Raw genomic sequence first — 15694 nt, forward strand, 5'->3', positions numbered from 1 at the left:
AGTTTAAGTCATGTCTCCCCTTTCCCTTCTTTCCTTTAGACTATACAGATTTAGTTCTTTAGATCTTTCCTGACATATATGAAGTATAAAAGTTATCAGAAAAGTCGTAAAAAACTAAAACTATATGACAGAAATCTATAAATGTTTCACAGGGTTAAATAATGTTTGAGAGAAGAGATTTTAATAAGAAACTAAACATGTTAGTTGGGGGAAAGATCAGAAACAATGTGAGAAAATCATATTTTACTGGTAAATATAAAGTAAGCAAATTTAAACATGTATCTATGGATATATCAACAACCTACATAGTAGCATAGCCCATAAGGTTGCAAAAAAAGACCAGAGTCCATCAAGTTCATCCTATAACCCTAAGGCTAAGTTCAGACAATGGAATTTCTGTCTGCAATTCCGCTTTGAAATTGAAGGCGGAAATTCCGCTTGCTAAAATGTATGATGTAGTGAATGGGTTTCCGTTCACAAATTCACACTTCGGAATTTGTGAAGCGGAATTTGTGAACGGAAAATCCGCTTGGAAATTTCCGCCTGAAGAATGGAGTTGCTCTTTCTTCAGGTGGAAATCCACGCGGAACACATTGCAGTCTATTGGAGACTGCAGTGTCCGCGCGGTCCTAGCGCCGACTGATTCAGTCAGCCCTGTCCGCACTCGGAATCTCCGGGCGGAAATTTTCTGCCCCGAGATTCCGTAGTCTGAACCTAGCCTTATAAGTCCCTACTGAGGGATCCAGAGGAAGACAAAAAAAAAACTCATACTAGAGGTAAAATTCATTCCCGACTCCAATATGCCAGTCAGAATAAATCCCTGGATCAACATTCTGTCCCTATAAATCTAGTATACAAAACCAGCATTATTATTACTCACCAAAAATGCATTCAGACCCCTTTTGAACTCTTTTACAGAGTTCACCATGACCACCTCTGGCAGATAATTCCACAGTCTCACTGCTTTTACAGTAAAGAACCCCCGTCTGTGCTGGTGTAGAAACCTTCTTTCCTCTAAATGTAGTGGATGTCCCCTTGTTATAGATACAGTCCTGGGTATAAATAGATCATGGGAGAGATCTCTGTACTGCCCCCTGATATATTTATTGATGCACCCCATGATTTTATTTGCCTTGGCAGCAGCTGCCAGATACTGGTCACTACAGCTAAGTTTACTGTTAACTAGGACTCCAAAGTCCTTTTCCATGTCAGTCGTCCCAAGTGTTCTCCCATTTAATACATAATCCCAGCCCTGATTTTTCCTCCCCATGTGCATAACCTAAAATGTATCAGTGTTGAACCTCATCTGCCACTTCCCAGCCCAAACCTCTAACGTATCCAGATCCATTTGTAACCGTGCACAGTCCTCTATTGTGTTAACCACTTTACAGAATTTAGTATCATCTGTAAAGATTGCTACTTCATCATTCAACCCTCTACAAGGTCATTAATGAATATATTAAAGGGGTACTCCCGAGGAAAACTTTTTTTTTAAATCAACTGGTGCCAGAAAGTTAAACAGATTTGTAAATCACTTCTATTATAAAATCTTAATCCTTCCAGTACTTTTTAGGGGCTGTATGCTAAAGAGAAATCCAAAAAAGAAATGCATTTCCTCTGATATCATGATCACAGTGCTCTCTGCTGACCTCTGCTGTCCATTTTAGGAACTGTCCAGAGCAGGAGAAAATCCCCATGGCAAACATATGCTGCTCTGGACAGTTCCTAAAATGGACAGCAGATGTCAGCAGAGAGCACTGTGGTCATGACATCAGAGGAAATGCATTTCTTTTTTGGATTTCTGTTTAGTATACAGCCCCTAAAAAGTACTGGAAGGATTAAGATTTTTTAATACAAGTGATTTAGAAATCTGTTTAACTTTCTGGCACCAGTTTATTTAAAAAAAAGTTTTCCGCGGGAGTACCCCTTTAAATAGAATAGGACCCAAGACTGACCCCTGTGGTACCCCACACGTAACAGTCACCCAATCAGAATAAGTACTATTAATAACTACCCTCTGTTTCGTATCACTGAGCCAGTTACTTACTTACATACACATTTTCCCCCAGCCAAATCCTTCTCATTTTATGCACCAACCTTTTATGTTGCACCGTATCAAATGCTTTGGAAAAATCAATACATACGACATCCAGCGGTTCCCCCTGGTCCAGTCTGGAGCTCACCTCCTCATAGAAGCTGTTCAGGTTAGTTTGACAGGACCGATCCCTCATAAAGCCATGCTGATATGGAGTCATACATTTATTTTTATCAAGATACTGCAAAATGGCATCTCTTAGAAAACCCTTAAACAATTTACATACAACGCAAGTTAAACTAACAGGCCTAGAATTCCCAGGGTCCCCTTTTGACCCCTCTTTAAATATTGGCACCACATTTGCTATGCGCCAGTCCTGGGAAACAGACCCTGTCACTATAGAGTCCTTGAATATTAAAAATAGGGGCCTATCTATTACATTACTTAAAGGGGTACTCCACTGGAAAACATTTTTTTTTTTAATCAACTGGTGCCAGAAAGTTAAACAGATTTGTAAATTACTTCTATTAAAACATTTTAATCCTTCCAGAAATTTATCAGCTGCTATATGATACATAGGGAGTTCTTTTCCTTTTGAATTTCCTGTCTGCCTGACGACAATGCTCTCTGCAGACACCTCTGTCAATTTTAGGAACTGTTCAGATTAGTAACAAATCCCCATAGTAGGGATCGACCGATATCGATTTTTTAGGGCCGATACCGATAGTCTGTCACCTTTCAGTCCGATAGCCAATAACATATACCGATATTCCAGTATAAGTTATTGGCTATTTCAAACCCCCCCCCCTCCCGGCGGAGTAGAAGCCGTTGCAGATCAATTATTTAAATCGGGCGCTTTAAATCAATGAACTGCAGCGGCTTTTGCAGTGCCAGAAACCGCCGCCGCTGCCCACTTCTCTCCCCCTGACTGTCCTGAGTCTAACCACCAAAGTTGCCCCATCGCCTCCCCCCCCACATACCGCCGCTGCTGCCCCATTGCCTCCCCCATCCTCTGCCCACATACCGCTGCCGCTGCCCCATTGCCTCCCCCCATCCTCTGCCCACATACCGCCGCCACTGCCCCATTGCCTCCCCCCATCCCTGGTGTTATAATTACCTGTTCCCGGGGGTCCGCAATCCTTCTGGCTCCTGCGCCATTGCTGTGTGCTGCGTAGTGACTAGTGACGTCCCCCACGCGACATCACCGTCAGTGCGCACAGTGACAGCGCAGGACGCCGACGGAGCCAGAAGGATCGCGGACCCCCGGGAACAGGTAATTATAACACCGGGGATGGTCCTGAGTCCTATCACCGCCACCGACCCCCCCCCCCCCCCCCCGACTCGCCGCACCACACCGTGACCGCCCCCCCTCCCCCAACCCGCCGCGCCGCACCGCGTCCGCCCCCCCAACCCACCGCGTCGCACCCCCCACTGCACCGCTCCGGCCCCATTGCCTCCCCCATCCCCGGTTTTATAATTGCCTGTTCCCGGGGTCATTTCTACATCTGGCTCCGGTGGCGTCCTCCTGAGCTGTCACTGTGCGCACTAACGGTGACGTCACGTCGCGCACGTCACGTCATTGCGCACAGCGTAACGCAGGGCGCAGCATGAACCAAAAGTAGCGTGGGCCCCGGGAACAGGTAATTATAAAACTGGGGATGGGGGAGGCAATGGGGCCGAGCGGTGCGGTGGGGGGTGCGACAGGTCGGGGGTGGTTGCGGTGGGGTGGGGGCGGTGCCGATACCGATAATGCCCAAAATCGTGATTATCGGCCGATCCCTATTATACAGCAGCTGATAAGTACTGGAAGGATTAAGATTTTTTAATAAAAGTAATTTACAAATCTGTTTAACTTTCTGGCACCACTTGATTTAAAAAAAAAAAAAATTTCCAGTGGAGTACCCCTTTAACTAATTTAGGACATGGGAGTGAATGCCATCTGGACCTGGTGATTTGACTATTTAAATCTTTTTAGGCGGCACTGTACTTCTTCCTGGGTTAGACAGGTGACTTGTACTGGGGAGTTTACCTTATCTAGCTGTATTTCACCTGGCATTTCATATTCCTCTGTGAATACAGTGAAGAATATGTTAAATATTTTTACTTTTTCCTAATCCCTGTCTATAGTTTCTTCCTCATCGTTTTTTAAAGGGCCAACACCTTCATTTTAGACCCTTTTTGCTATTTATATAGTTGCACTTGGTATATTTGTTTACATTCTTGGGCACCAGTGTGCAAGAAAGACCTATTAGAGCTTGAACAGGTTTAAGATGGACAACCAGAGTAATAAATGGAATAGGGAGACTATAATACTAAGAAATATTATGAAAGGGGTATTCTACAACAGACATTTTATCCCCTATTCAAAGAATAGGGGATAAGATGTCTGATCGCTGGGGGCCCACAGCTGGGACCCCCTGCGATCTCTGTGCAGCACCCGGCATTCTGTGTCGGGTTGATGCTCTAGTATCAGAGACCCCTGAGTTTCCGGGACTGGAGACGTGATGTCACACCAAGCCCCCTCATGATGTCACGCTGTGCCCCCTTCCCTTCATATCTATGAATGCGGGGTACTGCAAGGAGATCGCGGGGGCGCCATCGCTGGGATCTTTGGATAGGGGATAGGATGTCTATGTCAAAGTCTATGGGCAGAATACTCCTTTAAGATTAGGCCTATACAATATAGAAATCAGACGACTGATGGGCAACCAAAGAACTATAAATATACAGAGCTCTCTCCCATATTCAATTTTTACCCAGGATCTATAAATCAGAGGGTATCCTCTGCACCTAGAGCAAAAAAGGTTCCCACACCAACACAAAAGAGGTTCTTTTCTCAATTGTAATGACATTACAGGTTATTGTGGAAGCCCAGTGCGAGCTGTACTAGCTGCTACACCATACCTAGTAGAGGTATTAAAAGGTTTGCTAGACAGTAAAGTGTGTATTTCAGGTGCTGAAGGCCTAAGTAACCGTATTTTCTACGTTGCACATGTGGCTAGACTTGTCTGTCACAACATGCATACACTGAGTTCTCCAGCGAGCAAAGAGCCAATTCCTGCAAAAACTTGTTTAAAATTGCATGGAACTTCTGTACAGCAGAAAGCATTAGTTAAATAGCCACACAGATGCAGGAACTGTCTCAGCCATGGCTGGGGCTACCAGGGATCCCATGATTCCTACTGGGTCCAATGGACTGAGGCAGCATCTTGACAGTGAGCAGTAGTTTGCTGCCCAAGATACTTCTCATATTTTGTATTTATTTTTTATCCAACATTTGCCCCTCACACTCGTCACCCAGAACACGCACGCACATATACATTTATACACAGCCGTGTCCTCTGCCCAATGCAAGCACTTGCACTGTGAAGGAGGAAGGGGCATGGCCCGGCTGTATTGGAGGGGTAAGTGTGTTTTTTTTTTTTTTTAAATCCTGACTAGAGATGAGCGAATTTTTGGAAAATTCAATTCGGTCGATTTGCCGAATTTTCTTATTTTCTATGAAAAACAGCTGTTTCCAGGCTACAGAGAGCCTCAATAGGGGTGTAGAACACTTTGCCTTGTCATAACACGCATAGGGAGTATGCTGTCTTAGTGAAATAATACTGTTATTCAGTATGACATGCAGATTCTTTTGGAAGGGTCCTTCATGCCATGAGAATGTAGTGACCTACCATTCTGGACATCTTACCTGGCTTTTATGTATAGTAATTATTTATTTAAATTATATTAAATTTTATAAAAATATTTACAAGTCACTTTTCATAAATTATAAAACGTCTTTAACCCCGTAAGCTAATTTTATTTGTACGTTTTAGTTTTTTCCTCCTCGCCTTCTAATAATCCTAACTCTTATATTTTCTACCACAGATGAGTATGAGGGCTTGATTTTTGCGTGGCCAGTTGTCCTTTGTAATGACATCACTAATTTTACAAAAAAAATTATATTTGTGTGGGGAAATTAAAAAGAAAACAGCAATTTTGCAAATTTTGGAAGTTGTCGTTTTCACGTTGTGCAATTTATGGTAAAAATGAAGTTTTCTTTATTCTGAGGGTAAATATGATTAAAATGATACCTCTATTTTGCTGACCTATAACTTTTTCATTTTTCTGTATAAGTGCAGTATAAGGGCTAATTTTTTGCGCCGTGATCTGTACTTTTTATACTTTTTTTTTACTTTTATTTTTATACATTAATAGTCCCCATAAGGGACTATTTATAGCAATCACTTGATTGCTAATACTGTTCAGTGCTATGGATAGGGTATAGCAGTGATCAGTATTATCGGCTATCTTCTGCTCTGGTCTGCTTGATCAGAGCGGAAGACCCCTGGAGATGGACGGAGGCAGGTGAAGGGACCTCCGACCGCCATTATGGATGATCTAAACCTTGCTGCAGCGCTGCGGGCAATCCGATCATCCATTTTAGTGACCACACTGCTGCAGATGCCGTGATCTGTATTGATCATGGCATCTTAGGTGTTAATGGCACACATCAGCGCGATCGCTGATGTGCGCCATTACCGGTGGGTCCCTGGCTGCTAATAGCAGTCACGACCTGCTGCACATGACCCAACCATCGGTCTGATGCTCGCGGTCATGTACAGGACGTTAATGTACGTCCTGGTGCGTTAGGTACCAACGCACCAGGACGTACAGTTACGTCCTGTGTCGATAAGGGGTTAAACAAAGTCTGCAAACTACAAAAGTTCTCAAAAACTGAAGCCTGACTGAAACACGATAAAATATTTTGGACACTTTCACATTATAAACACAAACCTTACTTAGAGTCAAATCAGCACTTTAATTAAATGATGTAATGGCTATGGACACCTATGATGTATTTTTAAGGATTTCTTCACATTAGTGTCACTTCTACAGCACTCTTCATATCCAAGCTATCCTACGTATCTCCCACATTCACACTTCAATCCAGACAGCTGTGTAGCTTTTTATTTATGTAAATAAGTGTTTATTTAACTATAGCCTATTAGAATGTTAAATTATGATTATTTATTAAATTTACAAGTCACTTTTCATAAATTATAAAACATTTTTAAACAGTCAGCAAACTACAAGGCTCTTATAACAGCGATCAGAGAAGTGCTAAACATTGTTACATGAGTGCATTACAGACAGAGCTGCAGCTAGCTCTTTTTGTTCCTGAGACGAAAAAAAAAAGCAATTTTGACTTGGGGCACCCCTTTAAAAAAAAAATTGTGGGACACCCTTACTGAATAATTTTTTTTAAATATTTGTTATGTATTATGTAATTAGTTTGTTATGCAGATTACAAGACGGCTTTATGCAATGACTCACAAATGACATATTCACTGATCAGAGTCATTCTCTTTTATTTTTTTTCTTCGCCATCTGACCCAGGGCATCATGATATTTTGTTTCAGCTAAAACTCTTCAGGGCAGAACCTGCAACACAAACTTATTAGTATTTGGCTCCACAAATGACTCCAGCCTCCTCCAAACACAATGCCACAGGCCTTCCCACAATGCACAAGGAGGAGGAGGAGATTTATCAAAACCTGTGCAGAGGAAAAGTTGCCCAGTTGCCCATAGCTTGCTTCTTTCATTTTAAACAAGGCCTCTGTAAAGTGAAATAAACAATATGATTGGCTGCTATGGGCAACTGAGCAACTTTTCCTTTGCACAGGTTTTGATAAATCCCCTGCAATGTTTGCAGCCTCACTCAAATGCCTCCAGAACCCCCCCCCCCCCCCACAAGCACACACAATGCCTCCTGCCTTTCCATATTCCTCCAGCCTTCCCCACACCCACTGCCTCCTGCCTCACCTACACATAATGCCTCCAGCCTTACCCCACACAGTGACAGAGCGGTGTACATGGGAGACAGGGGTGTAGAGGGAAGTACATGGGTGACAGAGGGGCATACAGGGGTAATAGAGGAGTGTAGATGGGTGATAGAGGGGTGAACAGGTTAACCATGAGGTGTACAGGGGTGACAGAGGGATTTAGAGGCTTGACAGAAGGGTGTAGAGGGGTGACAGAGGGGTGTCCAGGGGTTACAGAGAGGTTACAAGTGGTGATAGAGAGGTGTAGAGAAGTGAAAGAAGGATTGGGGTGCACTACCTGGAGCTGAGTAGGCCTCTGTCAGTGGCGCCCCTGCGCCTTCCCTCCATCCACATCATTCTGCTAAGGGACCAGGGAGAATCCAGAGTCCAGAGCTGCTCCTCAGGAGAGGGAGGATACATGAGGATTGGAGCTGCAGCATCACCCGTCCCAGCACTGCACAAGACTTCCCTCCCGCCCAGCCTGCACGCCTGTGACTCACATGTGCACAGGCCTGGGCAGGAAAATCCACAAATTTTTGCGTCATATTTCCCACCAGATTGTCCTGGCACCCCGGTTGGGAATCAATACTTCAGTGTAATGACTGGGCCGTTAATCTGCAGGGGTTTACATTGTTTCGCAAGGATAGAATGAACAGAAAAGGTGGTGGAGTCTGTCTGTATGTAAGAAGTGGTATGAAAGCCAGTGTGAACGATGCCATAGTGTGTCATGATTCTGAGGATGTGGAATCACTGTGGGTAGAATTACAAAAGGAGGGAAATACTGAAAAAATAACATTTGGTGTAATCTATAGACCCCCTAATATCAATGAAGAGATAGAAGGTTGGCTGTATAAACAAATAGAGAGGGCCGCCCGGGTAGGTACAGTGGTAATAATGGGAGATTTTAACTATCCAGATATAGATTGGGGCCGGGGGCTGGCTAAAACTACAAAGGGGCGACAATTCCTAAATTTATTGCAGGATAATTTTATGGGCCAGTTTGTGGAGGACCCAACAAGAAGTGATGCCTTGTTGGATCTGATCATTTCCAACAAAGCAGAGCTGGTTGGTAATGTAACTGTGCGGGAAAACCTTGGTAATAGCGACCACAATATAGTTACTTTTGACTTAAAATGTAGAAAACAAAGACAGACGGGGAAGGCAAAAACATATAACTTTAAAAAGGCAAATTTTCCTGGGCTGAGAGCTGCACTACAGGACATAGACTGGGGGAGGTGTTCTCAAATACTGATACAGAAGGTAAATGGAACATCTTTAAATCAACTCTAAATAACTATACAGCTAAATATATACCAAAGGGGAACAAATATAAACGATTAAAACTAAATCCTACATGGCTGACAAATGATGTTAAAAGGGCAATAAACAACAAAAAAATAGCCTTCAAAAAATTCAAATCTGATGGGTCAGCTATAACATTTAAACAGTACAAGGAGCTTAATAAAATTTGTAAAAATGTAATAAAAACCGCAAAAATTCAAAATGAGAGACAGGTGGCCAAAGAAAGCAAAACTAATCCTAAATATTTTTTTAGATATATAAATACCAAAAAACCAGGACAGGAAGGCGCATGCGCGTGGCTCGCTGAGAAGGACGTGTTCCCCGTGAGCTCCGCGCCACCTGCCGAGATTAAGCCATAACCAGCGCTGTTTTTACGGCTCCACAGCAGCATCGCACACTCTAAAGGTGGGCTAAACTTGCGGGGATGGAGAAGAGCCGGACAGGGGACTCGCAAAAGTCCTTATCCCAAACTATACCTGAAATTTTCCGCTCGGGGCGAAGATCCAATATGGCGCCGACTCCTTCGCGCGCCTCCAGCCCCGCTGCTCCTGAGGAGGAGGACATAGTGGATGAGTCCCCAGTACCAGATCTACCGGCTGACCCTATGAACCCGGCTGAATTATACCGCTCCATCCAAGCGATGTTTAAGACAGAACTTTCAAAGGCCGTGGCAGACCTCTCCAAACAGGTGGGCGACCTAGGCAGCAGAGTCTCCGACATGGAACTAAGGGCCGATGACTTAGCTGACGCTATAGAGGCTAACAAAGGTTTCCTCTCTGAGCATAATGATAAGTTTGATATCCTGGAACTAAAAATGGAAGATCTTGAAAATAGATCCAGGCGAGCAAACATTCGCATTCGCGGACTACCGGAAGCAGTAACCGACTTAAACACTACGACTCTGACGTTGTTCACTGCTCTATTACCACAAACTGACCGGACCTACCTACGCATGGACCGGATCAACAGAGCATTGGGTCGCCCTAAAAACCCTGACATACCGAGAGATGTAGTACTCCGTATGCACTATCCTGACATGAGAGATAAAATCCTTCAAGCAGCTCGCAATGTCTCTCCCTTACCCGGCATGCCGCCCTCGGTCCATCTTTATGCGGACCTGGCTCCGTCCACACTTGAAAGAAGACGGAACATGAGACCGGTCACCCTGGCTCTCCAAAAGGCCCAGATAAAGTACCAATGGGGATTTCCCTTTTCGCTGCAGTTCCAGATACGTTCCCGCTCCTATGTGGTTCACAATCCCTCGGAAGCCATGGAAATTCTTCATCGTGAGGACATTCCATATGATGAACATCCAAATGCAGTGGTGTCCGCTCACCTCCGGAGCCGAATCTCCGACACACCTGTGCTGTCACGGACCCGCCGGTCCCGCCCCGGCTTCAACAGCGTATAGAAGGAAGGATTGTCCGGCACCAGGTATGCTCTAAAAGATTGCTTTTATTCATGCCATAGCAAGGAAACAGACATCACAGGACTGTGGTAATCTGACGCGTTTCGCTCTCTCTTGAGCTTAAATGTAGAATAAATTCAACAGACCAACATGCAAATTTAAAATAGAGACTCGATGGTCACATGATAAAATACCTGACATAGGTAGTAATTATAAAAACCCGGCATGGATATTATCTGTTAGTATTACAGAATGGGTTGGATCCTACCATTAGTGCGTTATTCGCTGTGTGTTTATCCTATGAGTGTGAATATACTCCAAACATTAAGTGCAAAAATCGACAGGTATGCACACAATAGGTTGCGGTATGTTCATATCGTGCATGTATAGGTTAATAGTAGAATGGGATAATCTACCTCATTGACTAAATAACTCAGAGATCTGCATACATGGATATATATGTTAAAAGTACATGCATTAGATGGATTACGGCATGTCAATATCACACATGCACGGGTAAATAATGGAAAAGGATAAGCAACCTCTTTATATGTGTAGTTCTGAGACCTACGTGCATGTATACATATACTAAAAGATGATATTTATGCCATGAATTAATAGATGTACATAAATAAATTGAAACACTGCACAATTTGCTCTGTTTTGGTTTACATATATATCCATTACGTATTAATACTATAATTTTCAGTAACCGCACTCTAATAGGTATCAAAACACACTAGGCGGAATCACCCTCCCAACACTCGCACCAAGAGAAATTATTGGTCTACCAAAAATATATAAATAAATAAAACATAATAAGGGGCTACGGCGCTCGGGGCATCCGGGGAGGCATATAACGCTAAACTATATTCTTATGTACAGGTCATGATTAAATCTAAGCGTTTGTTCATTCCCCGCGGGTATCTGGTATCCAAAAGAAATATCCAATATGTCTCTCTATTGAAGAGGCGTTTTCTCGCATCCCCTCCTCTAATACCTATCTTAACCTTTTCTATACCAGACACCCGCAGGGAATCCAACTCCCCCGCGTGCACATCCCGAAAATGGCGTGATAACATGGAAATGCCTACTCCTTCACTCCTGCTGTCGGAGATATGTCTCCTGATTCTTGTTTTAAGGGTATTGGTAGTGCACCCTACATATTTCATGTTACACTTGGTGCATGTGGCCACATAAACTAACATCGTAGTATTGCAGTTAATGTATTCACGTAGTTGGTATGATTTTTTAGTTACACAAGACATTATTTCTTTAGAGTGGTGCATATATTTGCATGTAATACATCGGTTGTGACCGCAACCCCAATTCCCTACAATATCCAACCAATTACCCTGTTTAATTTTGTCCTTTGTCTTGTATTCTCCTTTTTTAGAATTGAATAGACTTGGTGATAGGGAGGAGCCCAATGAGGGTGCTTTTCTGGAGACCGCCATAATGCCCTCTTTAACCACCTCCCTCAGTATTGGGTCTCCCTCTAGAACTGGTGTATACTTATGGATTATATTTTTAATTTGGGCAAATTGCGCACTGTATGTGGTAACAAAAACTGCTCTTTTTTGTTGATCGGTCACTGAGCGCCTTGGGGAGTGGGTGGACCACTATTTGCAACCCCTCACTAAAATCACGCCCACTTTTTTACAGGATACCAAACATGTCATTAATATTCTAGATCAGAAAGAGTGGAGTGAACATATGTCTTGGGCTACCTGTGATGTAGTGGGATTATATCCATCCATCCCATGGGATGCGGGTCTTACTGCCCTGGCATGTCATTTGGATCAATTTAGCAGTTACTCCCCGGGTCTGAAGGAATTTATCGTCATGGTTACTGAATTTTTGTTGCAGCACAATTATTTCATGTTTGATGGCGATTTCTTCCTTCAGACCCGGGGAGCGTCCATGGGTGCCAAATATTCACCCTCCTTAGCAAACATATTCATGTTTTATTGGGAGCAGCAATTTTTGTTTACACCCAGTAACCCTTTTTTTGAGAACATCTGCTGGATAGGGCGTTACATAGATGATTTATTGATTATCTGGGGGAGTACAGAATGTCGTTTTTTTTAGTTCGTTTCTTATATTAATAATAATCATTTAAATCTTAAATTTACAGCTCAGTTTAGTAGCACCTCAGTCAATTTTTTGGACATCTCCCTATCCAGCAGAGAGTCTAAGATAGTTGTCGTCCCCTACAGAAAGGAGACGGCGACAAATTCAGTCCTTATGGCATCCTCCTGCCACCCAAAGCATGTGGTCCAGAATATCCCCTTTGGGGAGATGTGCAGAACCAAGAGGAACTGCTTTGATCCTGTACAATGGGAAAAAGAGATAGGAGAGCTTAAAAGCAGATTTGCCAGAAGGGGCTATACAGAGGACTGTCTTAATAAGGCTCAGGAAAGAGTAGAAGGCATTAATAGAGAGCAATTGATTAAATATACCGGGAAAAGAAAAAGGGCAAATAGTTCACAAAATACCAAAAATAAACAAAAAAGAGCAGTTTTTGTTACCACATACAGTGCGCAATTTGCCCAAATTAAAAATATAATCCATAAGTATACACCAGTTCTAGAGGGAGACCCAATACTGAGGGAGGTGGTTAAAGAGGGCATTATGGCAGTCTCCAGAAAAGCACCCTCATTGGGCTCCTCCCTATCACCAAGTCTATTCAATTCTAAAAAAGGAGAATACAAGACAAAGGACAAAATTAAACAGGGTAATTGGTTGGATATTGTAGGGAATTGGGGTTGCGGTCACAACCGATGTATTACATGCAAATATATGCACCACTCTAAAGAAATAATGTCTTGTGTAACTAAAAAATCATACCAACTACGTGAATACATTAACTGCAATACTACGATGTTAGTTTATGTGGCCACATGCACCAAGTGTAACATGCAATATGTAGGGTGCACTACCAATACCCTTAAAACAAGAATCAGGAGACATATCTCCGACAGCAGGAGTGAAGGAGTAGGCATTTCCATGTTATCACGCCATTTTCGGGATGTGCACGCGGGGGAGTTGGATTCCCTGCGGGTGTCTGGTATAGAAAAGGTTAAGATAGGTATTAGAGGAGGGGATGCGAGAAAACGCCTCTTCAATAGAGAGACATATTGGATATTTCTTTTGGATACCAGATACCCGCGGGGAATGAACAAACGCTTAGATTTAATCATGACCTGTACATAAGAATATAGTTTAGCGTTATATGCCTCCCCGGATGCCCCGAGCGCCGTAGCCCCATATTATGTTTTATTTATTTATATATTTTTGGTAGACCAATAATTTCTCTTGGTGCGAGTGTTGGGAGGGTGATTCCGCCTAGTGTGTTTTGATACCTATTAGAGTGCGGTTACTGAAAATTATAGTATTAATACGTAATGGATATATATGTAAACCAAAACAGAGCAAATTGTGCAGTGTTTCAATTTATTTATGTACATCTATTAATTCATGGCATAAATATCATCTTTTAGTATATGTATACATGCACGTAGGTCTCAGAACTACACATATAAAGAGGTTGCTTATCCTTTTCCATTATTTACCCGTGCATGTGTGATATTGACATGCCGTAATCCATCTAATGCATGTACTTTTAACATATATATCCATGTATGCAGATCTCTGAGTTATTTAGTCAATGAGGTAGATTATCCCATTCTACTATTAACCTATACATGCACGATATGAACATACCGCAACCTATTGTGTGCATACCTGTCGATTTTTGCACTTAATGTTTGGAGTATATTCACACTCATAGGATAAACACACAGCGAATAACGCACTAATGGTAGGATCCAACCCATTCTGTAATACTAACAGATGATATCCATGCCGGGTTTTTATAATTACTACCTATGTCAGGTATTTTATCATGTGACCATCGAGTCTCTATTTTAAATTTGCATGTTGGTCTGTTGAATTTAGTCTACGTTTAAGCTCAAGAGAGAGCGAAACGCGTCAGATTACCACAGTCCTGTGATGTCTGTTTCCTTGCTATGGCATGAATAAAAGCAATCTTTTAGAGCATACCTGGTGCCGGACAATCCTTCCTTCTATATGATGAACATGCTCCATTACCTTCGCGCTCTCCGACCCTCAAAAGGATGTGGCAAAGGCCCGAAGTTCCCCACAAGCGCCAAAGATCTCAACCTCACAAGCCTGGCTGAATAGACTATTTTTCTTTATTATTTTATTTTTCTCTTGCCGCAGGCCATGTGTTATATCTCTGCCTAACCTTTATTCTTAAAGGTGGAGTCGGATTTCATGGACTCTAGTTCATACGTTTTTCTTCTTATAATGACTGTTTTATTTTGCTGTACCTCCTTGCAATACGGAGGTCCTTTTGGAGTTTATAGTTATATACACTGGCTAATGATTGCTGTCCTTTTAATTTGCTCTTTAATCTCGGGTATTTTGGGTGCCTATCTCCAATCACCTTTTCGGCTTAGTGAGTTATTACCAGTACTCTTTCTTCCTTTCTCATGCTTTCTACCTATACTTGTCTTTACTCTGTTGCCGGTTCTTTTCCACCTCCCTTCTCCTAATTTCTACTTTACGTTACTACTCCTTTCTCCTCTAGATCTTCTCTTTATCTACTGCCCAACTGTGCTTACTGTGCTATTACATGCGGCTGCTGATGCTCTACCCTAGGGAATCTTGGTGGGGGTGGATGATCTTGTTGCCCCTTTCTCCTTCAGGAATGATAGAGATGGTGGGAAGGATAGTTATGATGGTCTTTTTTGTCCATCCTCTTCTGGTACTATTTCCTTGTTCTTGGTTTTCCTTGTTTGTTCCCCTCCCCCCCTCCCGGTACGCCTGAAGTGGCCATTCTATGGTCTTTTCTTCCCCCCCCCCCCTGCACTATCTTACCAACTGCAGTACACTTGAACTTTTCCGATTTTTCATCCTTACTGTTGTATGTCTTGGTCAGCGACTGCTTTACTCAGCTCTATACCCTCTCTCCTAATGTGTCGCATGTTATCCCATAACGTGAGGGGGTTCAACTCCCCGATTAAGAGGAAAAAGGCATTTATTGACTATCTCACACATGACCCAGATGTTATTAATCTCCAGGAATCTCATTTCACCCATTGGGGGACATGTATC

This window comes from Hyla sarda, chromosome 5 (genome assembly GCF_029499605.1).
Source record: "Hyla sarda isolate aHylSar1 chromosome 5, aHylSar1.hap1, whole genome shotgun sequence".
NCBI lineage: Eukaryota > Metazoa > Chordata > Amphibia > Anura > Hylidae > Hyla > Hyla sarda.